The following is a 10,490-nucleotide window of genomic DNA, read 5'->3' as shown; positions in this document are numbered from 1 at the left end:
CTCAATTTTTTTTATTTATATATCTAATAAAATTGTTAGTGATAAAATTAGCAATTATAAACTAAGAAAGATTTAAAAATTGTCACATTGGCCTAGTCCAATGGTCCGACCACTAAGGCCCATTTTTTGGGTCATTTTCTTGTATTCCTAAAGTGAGTCTTTTAAACCCTCAATATAGAGGATACTAAAAGACCAAAGCAAAGTGCAAAGTCGATAAGGATACTCAAATGTGCAAAGCCAAGCTACAAGTCAAAGTATTTCAAGTTTAAAAGAAGTAATAGAAAACTCAAAGATTGAAGACAAAGTGAACACCAAAGAAGACTTAGACTTACTGTTTGTAATAGTTATTTTAAAGTCTTTAGAACTTGTAGAAATGAGTTTATTGAGCTTTACCTTGAGAATTGTATTAATAGGTCATAAACTCATGCATTAGTGACATATATACTTTGATCATGCATAAAGATCACACCCACATCAAGATTTGTTATATAAGTGTGAGACATGATCATACACATGCTAGATATCGCCATAAATCATTTAGAAGTCACTTAGATCAATTAAATTTGAAATGATAGCTGAAAATTAAGTTTCTGGTACGAAGTAATCGAATACTTTTGGAAAGTAATCGATTACTTGGGTTGTTTAAGAAATAACCGATTATCTGAAAAACAGTAATCATATATTCTATATCTTTGAAGAAGTAATCGAATACTGCCCGAAAAAGTAATCGAATACTTTCTGTTTTAAGTAACTTAAAGTTTAAGTAATTCAAAATTTTAGATGTCCAACGACTAGTAACTTGATAAGACACATATATAAACATATTCTAAGGGTTTCTGAATAAGAATTAACATTGGAAAAATAAGAATATACAGAATTCAAAAATTGATCCCAATCTACGTACATTGACAAAATACTAAGGAGATTTAGTATGGAAGGGTCAAAAATGGATTTTCTTCCTGTCAATCATGGTGTGCACCTTTCTAAGGCTATGTGTCCTAAGATACAACAAGAGAAGGAACGCATGAGTGAGATACCATACGCTTCGACTATCGGATCCATCATGTATGCCATGATCTATACAAAACCAGATGTCTCTTATGTTTTAAGCATAACGAGCAGGTACCAGGCAGACCCTGGAGAGGGTCACTGGATAGCAGTCAAAACAATCCTCAAGTACTTAAGAAGGACTAAGGATATGTTTCGATTTATGGTGGAGTTAATGAGCTAGCAGTGAAAAGGTTCACTGATGCCAGCTTCCAAAGTGACAAAGATGATTGAAAATCACAATTAGGGTTCGTATTCACCTTAAATAGTGAGCAGTGACTTGGAAGAGTTCCAAACAGGAGACTACAACAGATTCAACGACAAAGGTTGAATATATAGCGGCTTCAGAATCAGCTAAGGAGGCTGTGTGGATCAAGAATTTCATCACTGAACTTGGGGTGGTTCCCAGCATTAGTGAGCCCATACAATTGTATTTGACAACAATGGTGCTATTGCACAGGCAAAGGAACCCAGGTCTCATCAAAGTTTAAAACACGTACTTCGCAGATATCACCTGATTAGAGAAATAATTGATAGGATGGATGTAAAGATGGACTATGTTCCCACTGATGATATCCTAGAGACAATATGAGTGTCAGATGGACCGATGTACTTCTTTACTAGTTATGAATAAATTTTATGAATAAAAGCATTCTTTATCTTGTTTCATATTGCATGTCTCAAATATTGAATATGAGTAACTGGATAAAGCCCTTCGAATGGAACGGTTGTCACATTGATGATTTGTGATAGAGATCACGATCATGAGGGATAATGACACCACACGTCCATTGCCATAAATATGTTCCTAGTCTAGAGATACCGATAATGGGCAATGGTGATCTCGGATAAGACTAGCATGATTCAGCTACTTGCATGGAGATGCAAGGTAGAGTCCTCGTGAGCTACAGACATGGAGATGTCTTAGCTCACTCGTGGGTGGACCTATTAGAGAATAGCTCGCACTGAACTGACCCACAAAGAGACAGTACAAGGAAATCTCGCAGATACTATCAATATGTAATGTCTCTTATTATTTGGGTGTGTATTTCCTTAGACTTGACGTTGTCTTATAGACCTGTGCTCTGGAAGGTTTGCTTTGATTGTATACCTTGTCTGCCTGAAATATGGAGACTCGTAGGTATACTCTTAGGCATACCCTAAAGACTCAGGGCTAGTGTGACAAGCTAAAGGAATTTGTCAATTTTTGTGAGAGATTAGGTTATCCGTAGACCGGTAAAACCGGGATGACATTTCCGGGACTCGGGAATCTATGCATAGTAAAGGAGTCATAAGATGGCCTGCTCTTTAGAGTCCGTAAATAAAGATTCCCTGTTTCGGCAAAAACTAACCCTATACCGTAGGGGTTGATACGTTTTCCTTGACCTGGGTTAATGGGATGGATAACCGAGATGAAAAGACAATTCACATGGTAACCAAATAGGTATAATAGGTCGATCATTCGATGCACTCAACTAGCTATGGGACAACAAAGCATTGCTAGTGCTATGTGTTGTCATTAGATGGATTGGGCCTAACGGGTCCAAGCCCATTTATGTCAATGTCTATGTTGGGCCTGATGGGTCGCACTGAAACACCTTAAGTTGTCTTGAATTCTGGCATATGTGTTTTGGGCCCAATAAGGCATAATGAGCCTAAGTTAAAAAAGCTCACATATTGGGCCAAAAGATAGTAGGTGGCATCATGGGTCAAGTTGGACTTGATCCATGATGTAACCTAATTAATTTAAATGTTATGTTAATAAAATTAATCTAAATTTTAATTTTGAATTTCGAATTTGAAATTTGAATTTAAATAATTTGAATTATAATCTCGAATTTCGAATTTGAAATTTGAATTTAAATACAATTAATTTAAATTCTAATTTCGAATTTCGAATTTGAAATTTGAATTTAAATATAGTCATTAAATTAGAATTATTGAAGATGGAGAAAATAAAAAAAAACCAATCAATTAGATTGATTGGAAACAAATTAATTGAATTGATTGACCAAAATTAAGGAAAAAAATTTAATTAAATTAATTGGCTGAAATTGGGGAAACAAATCAATTGGATTGATTGAATAAAATTAAGGAAACCAATTAATTAATTGGTTGAAATTGGGGAAACCAATCAATTGGATTGATTGGATAAATTAAAGAAATTACTCAATAAGATTGAGAATTGATGAGGGCACTGATTTGACCTAGTCTTAGGTGAATGAGGCGCCACATCTATATAGCCCCTCTTCGTCCTTAGTTTTGCATCTCATGTTCTCTAATTTTCTCCACCAACATACACATCAGTGTTGCAGCTATATCTCTCTTGAAAAAAATAAAAGTCTCCAACCAATCTCTATTCTTCTCTTGAGTCTAGCAACCTCAGTTGAAGGATATTGGGCATTCGAAGAAGTGTTCTTCTCTTACAAGACAACAAGATGGTGTGAATTTCCATCGGAGGACTTGTGTTCTTTGTTGTCAAAATTAGCAAGTGCACTAGTCAAACAAGTAATAAAATGATAAGTAAAGATCGTTCCCACGAGGATTTGTGTCAAGCACTGACTAACCAAATGTTACTAAGTTGAATCAACCAAAAAATTCTGAATTGCATTATTTCTTGTCACCCGAAATTGAAATTGCATAAAATTAAAGAATTGATAAACAAATAAGATGTCAATATAACTTAACAAGTAGTCAGACGTCAATTTCCATCAAGCATGAATTTATGGATGAACCAATTTCCATTATGAATTATCTACTATGTGATGTTGATCAACCTTTTTCTTATTATCTCAAGATGTAATGTCTTACTACCCTGATAGATACATTAATCAGAAACCCCAATGTCTTGGTGATTCCTTTCTTAATACATGCATTAATCACTAAGGTCTTAAGACCACATCAGAATCTTAGCATCAATGTCTTGACTACTAGAACACTAATGATGAAGTTGTCAAAAATAGAGAAACAATGTAAACATGTATGTTCTACACTATTTATCAACATGAAGAATTAATCAAGACAACTTCATACAATCACATAATAGATAAACAAAACATCTAATTAACCATTCATAAATTCAAACTTGAGTTCCATTGAATAAGACTACAAAGGACTCTACTCAGACATAATTGAAATACAAACAAAAGAAGAAGAAAGATCAAACTCCATTGCCATGATAGTAAGTCTTCAATCTTCAAGTGCAATTACATATGAACCACTAACTAATACAACACTACTCCTAAGAATTTTGAAAGTAAGAGAGAGAAGTCAGATCAGAGGATCTGATATATGAGAGAGAGATGTGATTTTTTTTTTTTTAGAAATGTGAAGGCCCTTGCCTTTTATAGTGTTACAAATTACAACTGAAAACTAACATGGGCGCTAAAACGTTCTATATGGGCGTTTTAGCGTCCATGTTTGATGATGTCCAACTGTTTTCAACTAACTTGGGCGCTAAAACGTGAGCTGTTGAGCGTTTTAGCATCCATGTCTGGTGAATGCTCAACTGCTTCCAACCAACTCCAACGCTAAAACGCTTGGCTTGGACGTTTTAGCATTCGAGACCAGAGTCTTTTTGCAGCAGTAGGGCGCTAAAACGTTTGGTCAGGGAGTTTTAGCGCCTAAGACCAGCAACTTTCGTCCTTAGTTTGCAGCAGCGCGCTAAAACGTTCTGTGTTGGACGTTTTAGCGCTTGGCACCAGCAACTTTTGCCTTCAAATTGTAGCAGCGCGCTAAAACGGTCTGTGTGGACGTTTTAGCGCTCAACACTTAAGCATTTTCCCTTTCTCCAGAATCTTCTTATTCTCTCTGCTGCTCCTTGAGCTTCATTTCCCTACAAGACAGTGTAGATTTTCAACAAAGCTTTCAGAACTTACACTTGAGGGATTTCCAGGACATTAACCTCTTTTTCATCCAATTAATCACACAATTTAATACAAATTCATGCTGAAAAACCTGATGAACTAGGGGTTTATCACAATTCCCAGATTTAGACATTGTTGTCCTCAGTAATGAACTTGCAACAGAGAAAGATTCAAGATTTTTTACAGATGAAACTCATGAGGATGGACTTTAATTAACAAATACTGGCAACTTTCTTGTGTCATTTTCATAGTCTCATATTCCGTTATCCCTCTCTTTTTGGAGAGAACATCTTTCATGAATTTTACGTACCTGGGCATTTACTCTAGTGCGTCCACTAGAGGTATATTGATGTGGAGTTGTTTTAAAATGTCCAGAAATTTTCCAAATTGTTTGTCATCATGTTGCTTCTTTGTTCTCTGAGGGAACAAAATTTTTACTGGTATTTGCTTATTTTTAGTTGGGCTGATTGGTTGGCTTCTGTTCACCTGGTTTGTGTTGGATTTGGCTTCTTTTTGGGTTGCTTTAGATGCTTTATTCCGCTGTTCCTCCTCATGCAGAGTGGTGGGTTGTGTAGTGGCTTTCCCACTTCTCAAAGTGACAGCCTTGATTTGCTCTAAAGGGGAATTGGGCAAAGTAAGTACTTCTTTTGGTGAGGCTGTTGAGGGAACGTCAGTATCCCCTGGCGTTCTTGTATTGAGACTGGCAGTAATTTGTCCTAGATGGGACTCAATGTTCCTGACCACTGCATCATTCCTTGTGACATACTCCTTGACATAGTTTTCTAGGGAGTTGATGCGTTGGTCATCTCTGCGGAACAGAACGTAATTGTTGCTTCTTTATTCAAACGTTCCACTGCTGTTACCTTGCTGGTACTGCTGCTGCTGAGTGTTTGGTTGATGGGTGGCCTCCATTGGGGGTTGTGGTTATGATCTTTGGTGATAATTCCTCCAGGATTTGAATTGGTATTGCGTCCTGCTTGATTATTGTCTCTGGTGAAGTTCCTGTTTCCAAAGTTTTCTGCATAACACATCAATGCAGTGGATGGGAAGTCTGTTGAGTCATGAAGGTCACCACAGGCTGAGCATGGTTCGGTTTTAGTTGCTGTGAGTTGTAAGACTTCCATCCTTGGTGCTTCTTGATCAGCATTCAGGTTCTTCACTTCGTTCATGAGTGATGCTAGCTGGGCTTCCATGGCAGTTTGTTTGTCTAGTTCTAGCATGCCAGGCTTCCTTACTGGGCTCACCCTGTCTATTGGCCATTGGAGACATCTTTCAGCAGTGCCTTCTATAATTTCATACCTGGATTCAAGTGTTCCTGTAAAAAAATAGCCTTCTGCAGCAAAATCTAAATGTGATTGAGAAGTATGGTCAAGTCCGTTGTAAAAAGATTGTAACACTCCCCAACTCTCCACCCCATGGTTTGGACATTTTCTGATGATGTCCTTGTATCTCTCCCATGCTTCAGAGATTTTCTCCATAAAACATCCTAAAGTTAGAGAGCTCTGCTCTCACATCAGCTTGTCAAGATATAGGGAGAAATCTTTCTATAAATTTGTTAGAGAGCTCCCCCTATGTGTGGATTGATCCAGGGGTGAGAGTTTTCATCCATGTTTTTGCTTTTAAGCCCAAGGAGTGAGGGAATAACCTCATTCTCATACTCTCCTCTGTCACACCCTCATCCTTAAAATTATCATAGATATCTTGAAATGTTGTGAGATGTGTGTAAGGATCTTCTCCAGGGAGTCCATTGAAGACTCTTACTTCCCTAATCATGTGAAACATGATAGGTTTCAGTTCAAAATTGGGTGCTACAGGAGGGAGGATTACTCCCCTATCTGGTCTGTTCCTGAAAGAAGCAGTCAGAGTTCTGAAATTTTGTTCAGGAGGAATATCTTCATTATTATTGTGATCAGCCATGTTTTCAAAGATTTCTTCCCTGAGGTTTCTTCTTCTTCTATGAAAGGTACGTTCTGGCTCAGGATCAAAGAGAAACTCAGGTATTTCAATGGAGTGGTCAGACTTTGTTTCGAATTCTTCACTCATAAACCATAAACACAAGTTATATGAACAACAGATTCAGTGATAAAATAAAAAATAAAAAATACAGAGTATGTACTAAAACAGTAATAAGAACAAAATTTAGTGTTTCTATCCCCGGCAACGGCGCCAAAAACTTGTTGGGTGGTTTGCTGATGGTGGAAATTATATATTCTGATAAGGGAAGTTCCTCTGTTCTAAGTTAGAAACAGAAAACAGAGTTGTTCCCTTACTTCCAACCCAAGTGCGCAAGTGCATGCATCAAGTAATACTGGGTGTATTAAGGCCCAGATTATCATTCCCACGAGGATAGAACTCTAAATATTGTCTTAAACTATTTTAAAAAGAATGAAAATGAGAAGAAAAGTTAGTGAATGAACTGTCTGGTCAAACGTTCCCTACTGTCTTGACAACGTTTCTCAAGAACAGTAAGTTCAGTTTAATGGCAAACAATTGCTCGCTGTGTTATGTATGTGATCCTTCATATTTAGAAGAAGGTGTGATAATAATCATTGGAGTTTGATAGATACAAGATTAAACAAAGTAAAAATAAAACAGTAATGATAACTATAATCAAGAGACAACAAAGTGGATGGTTTGAAAAATAGTTTAACAGAAGGAACATATTCACTGCTACATTCTTGGATAGTTATTTCCTCTGTTCAAGACTTAGTACTTTTTGGCTTTGTCCCAGTTTCTTATCTGCCAACCCTGATTCCTCAGCTCATGGACTAGATGGCTCACAAGTTTCCATATTCCTACGGCTCCCTTGACTCCAACAAGTACTTAGTACAGAACCTTAAAATGGACGAAGTGGCCCCTTATTCCTAAGGTGACCAATAGTGTTTTTGCCATAACACTACCTTCCCCCAATGGCTAAGCTGTCTGAAATCCCTTCCTTAAGGAAGTTCCTTTCTCAGTATGTGTTCAATTTCCATTGATACACAATGAATATAGCTTACTTAGCCAAAGATATATGATGAACTCTTAGTTCATCATGGTTTTTAGCAGGAATTAGGATCAAATTGTGCGATTAAATGATGAAAAACAAGGTTAATGTCCTAAGATGTCCTCAATTACAAGTTCAAGAGCTTTATTGGAAATTTTTATGATTCTTGTAGGAAAAGCAAGCTTGAAAGACAACTGGAGAAGGAAGAAGATTCTGGAGCTCAAGAGGAGAAAAATTGCGTAAGTGTTGAGCGCTAAAACGTCCACACTGAGCGTTTTAGCGCCCTGTTACAGGAAGAAGCCAAAACTTGCTGGTGTTGAGCGCTAAAACGTCCACACTGAGCGTTTTAGCGCCCTGTTACAGAAAGAGGCCAAAACTTGCTGGTGATGAGCGCTAAAACGTCCACACAAAGCGTTTTAGCGCGCTGCTACACTAAGAAGATGGAAAATTGCTGGTCTTGGGCGCTAAAACGGCCTGTAATATGCGTTTTAGCGCCCTAAAGTGGAAAAAGATTCTGATCTTCACCGCTAAAACGTCCAAATCAAACGTTTTAGCGTTGGAGTCAGTTAAAGTTAGTTGAGCATTCACCAAGTTTGGACGCTAAAACGGTCATTCCTTAACGTTTTAGCGTTGAAATCAGTTAAAAGCAGTTGAGCATACGTAAAGCATAGACGCTAAAACGGCTACTTATGGACGTTTTAGCGCCCACATCAGTTTTCTGTTTTTAATTGTAACACTATATAAGGCAAAGCCTTGACATTTAGATGAGAATCTTGGGGTATCTGAACTCTCTCTCTCTCTCTTAAACTTAGTCTGACTTCTCTCTAAATTCTCTTAGTTTTTGTATTAGGATTTCCTTGTAATAGTTTGGAGATTAAAGACTTTCAACGTGGAAATGAAGTTTGTTTCTTCTTCTCTTATTTATTCCTTAGTCATGTCTGAGTAGAGTCTTTGTAGTCTGAATGCAATGGAACTCCATGATAATATTATGTTGATTTGATTAATATGATGAAGTATTTTTCATGTGCTGATTTGAGATTTTCTGAGTTAATTATTTCTATCAAAGAAGTAGTATAGAACAGGGATGTTTATATGACTTCTGTATTTGATAATCTCAACATCAGAATTCTAGTACTCAAGGGATTGATGCTAGAGTTCTGATGTAATCTTAAAACCTTAGTTTTTCATGCATGTATTAAGAAAGAAATCACCAAGGGATTGGGGTTTCTGATTAATGTTTCTATCAGGGTAGTAAGGGATTACATCTTGATGATAAGTAAAAAGTTGATTAACATCACATGGAAAGGAATTCATCATATGATCAATTTTTATATGGGTTATCATGGAGGAAAGTTGTTTTCTGACTACTTGTTGTTTTTATTAATTCCTAATCCATATTTACTTTGTGTTAATTTACTCAAAATCAATTTTCTGGTGACAAATTATTCATGATTTTTACAAACTCTTATTTGATTCAAATTAGTTTTCTATGGTATATCGGTGTTTGAACACAATTCCTCGTGGGAACGATCTTTACTCATCATTTTATTACTTGTACGACTAGTGCACTTGCTAAACGTCCAACAAGTTTTTGGCGCCGTTGCCGGGGAATTTGTTTTTCAACACTAACTGATACTATAGAATTCTGAGATTGAATCCTTTTATTTTCAGTATTTTAGTTTATGTTAAATTTCTGGCCAATTTTGATTCTGGTACATGCGAGGTACACTTGATCCAAATTTGTTGTTGTATGATCCAGAATTAGAAAGGACATTGAGGAAGCACAAAAGGGCAGCCAGGCAAAGGAGACAGTTGCAAGAAATTGGTGAATCAAGTACGGTTAATCAGGAAGATATAATGGCAGAGAATCACAGACCACCACCACCACAGAGGACACTGGGAGAGTACATGACTCCTGCAGTGGTTCCTCCAATTGGGAGTGTTGTGCGCCCAACAGTGGAGCCCAACAACTTTGAATTGAAGCCTGCTTTGATACATTTGGTGCAGAAGGATCAGTTTGCTGGAACCAGTGCGGAGGACCCTTACTTGCACATAGAGAACTTCCTATTGTTGAGTGATACTGTGAAGATAAACGGTGTCACAAGAGATGCAATTTTGTTGAGACTATTCACTCATTCACTGACGGATGATGCAAGGAGATGGCTGCAATCATTGCCACAAGGAAGTATAACAACTTGGGATGATTTGCAAACCAAGTTCTTGCAAAGGTTTTTCTCAGCATCCAAGAGGGCCAAGTTGAAGGATGAAATTACAAGCTTTAAGCAGAAAGAGTCAGAATTTATTTATGAGTCTTGGGAGAGATTCAAGACTTTGTTGAGGAAATGTCCACAGCATGGAATTGAGGCATGGCAACAAGCAGCAATCTTCCTGCAAGGAATGACCACTAACACTAGAACCTTGGTGCATGCCACTGCTGGTGGATCATTGACTACCAAGACCCCTCAAGAAGCCTTGGATATCTTTGAGTCATTAGCATCTCAAGAATTTGATAATGCTCCAGTGGCTGACAGAAGGACAGGAATTATCAGGTTGGATGGGTATGATGCTTTGTTGGCAAGGAATGATCAACT

General features: G+C 37.3%; 1 non-coding gene across 1 annotated transcript; it reads right to left on the bottom strand.

Annotated features, from left to right (window-relative positions):
* Positions 1–10,152: 10,152 nt before the first annotated feature.
* LOC133290629 (small nucleolar RNA R71) lies at positions 10,153–10,259 on the bottom strand. Its single transcript, XR_009748705.1, has one exon. It is a non-coding gene; the product is annotated as a small nucleolar RNA R71 (small nucleolar RNA).
* Positions 10,260–10,490: the final 231 nt, after the last annotated feature.

Source organism: Gastrolobium bilobum, unplaced genomic scaffold, assembly GCF_033153095.1.
Source record: "Gastrolobium bilobum isolate Gb01-03AN ecotype WA unplaced genomic scaffold, APGP_CSIRO_Gbil_v1 utg88895, whole genome shotgun sequence".
In the NCBI taxonomy this organism is placed as follows: Eukaryota; Viridiplantae; Streptophyta; class Magnoliopsida; order Fabales; family Fabaceae; genus Gastrolobium; species Gastrolobium bilobum.
Note: the sequence above shows the minus strand (reverse complement) of the source record. Positions and strands in the feature narration are given on the sequence as shown.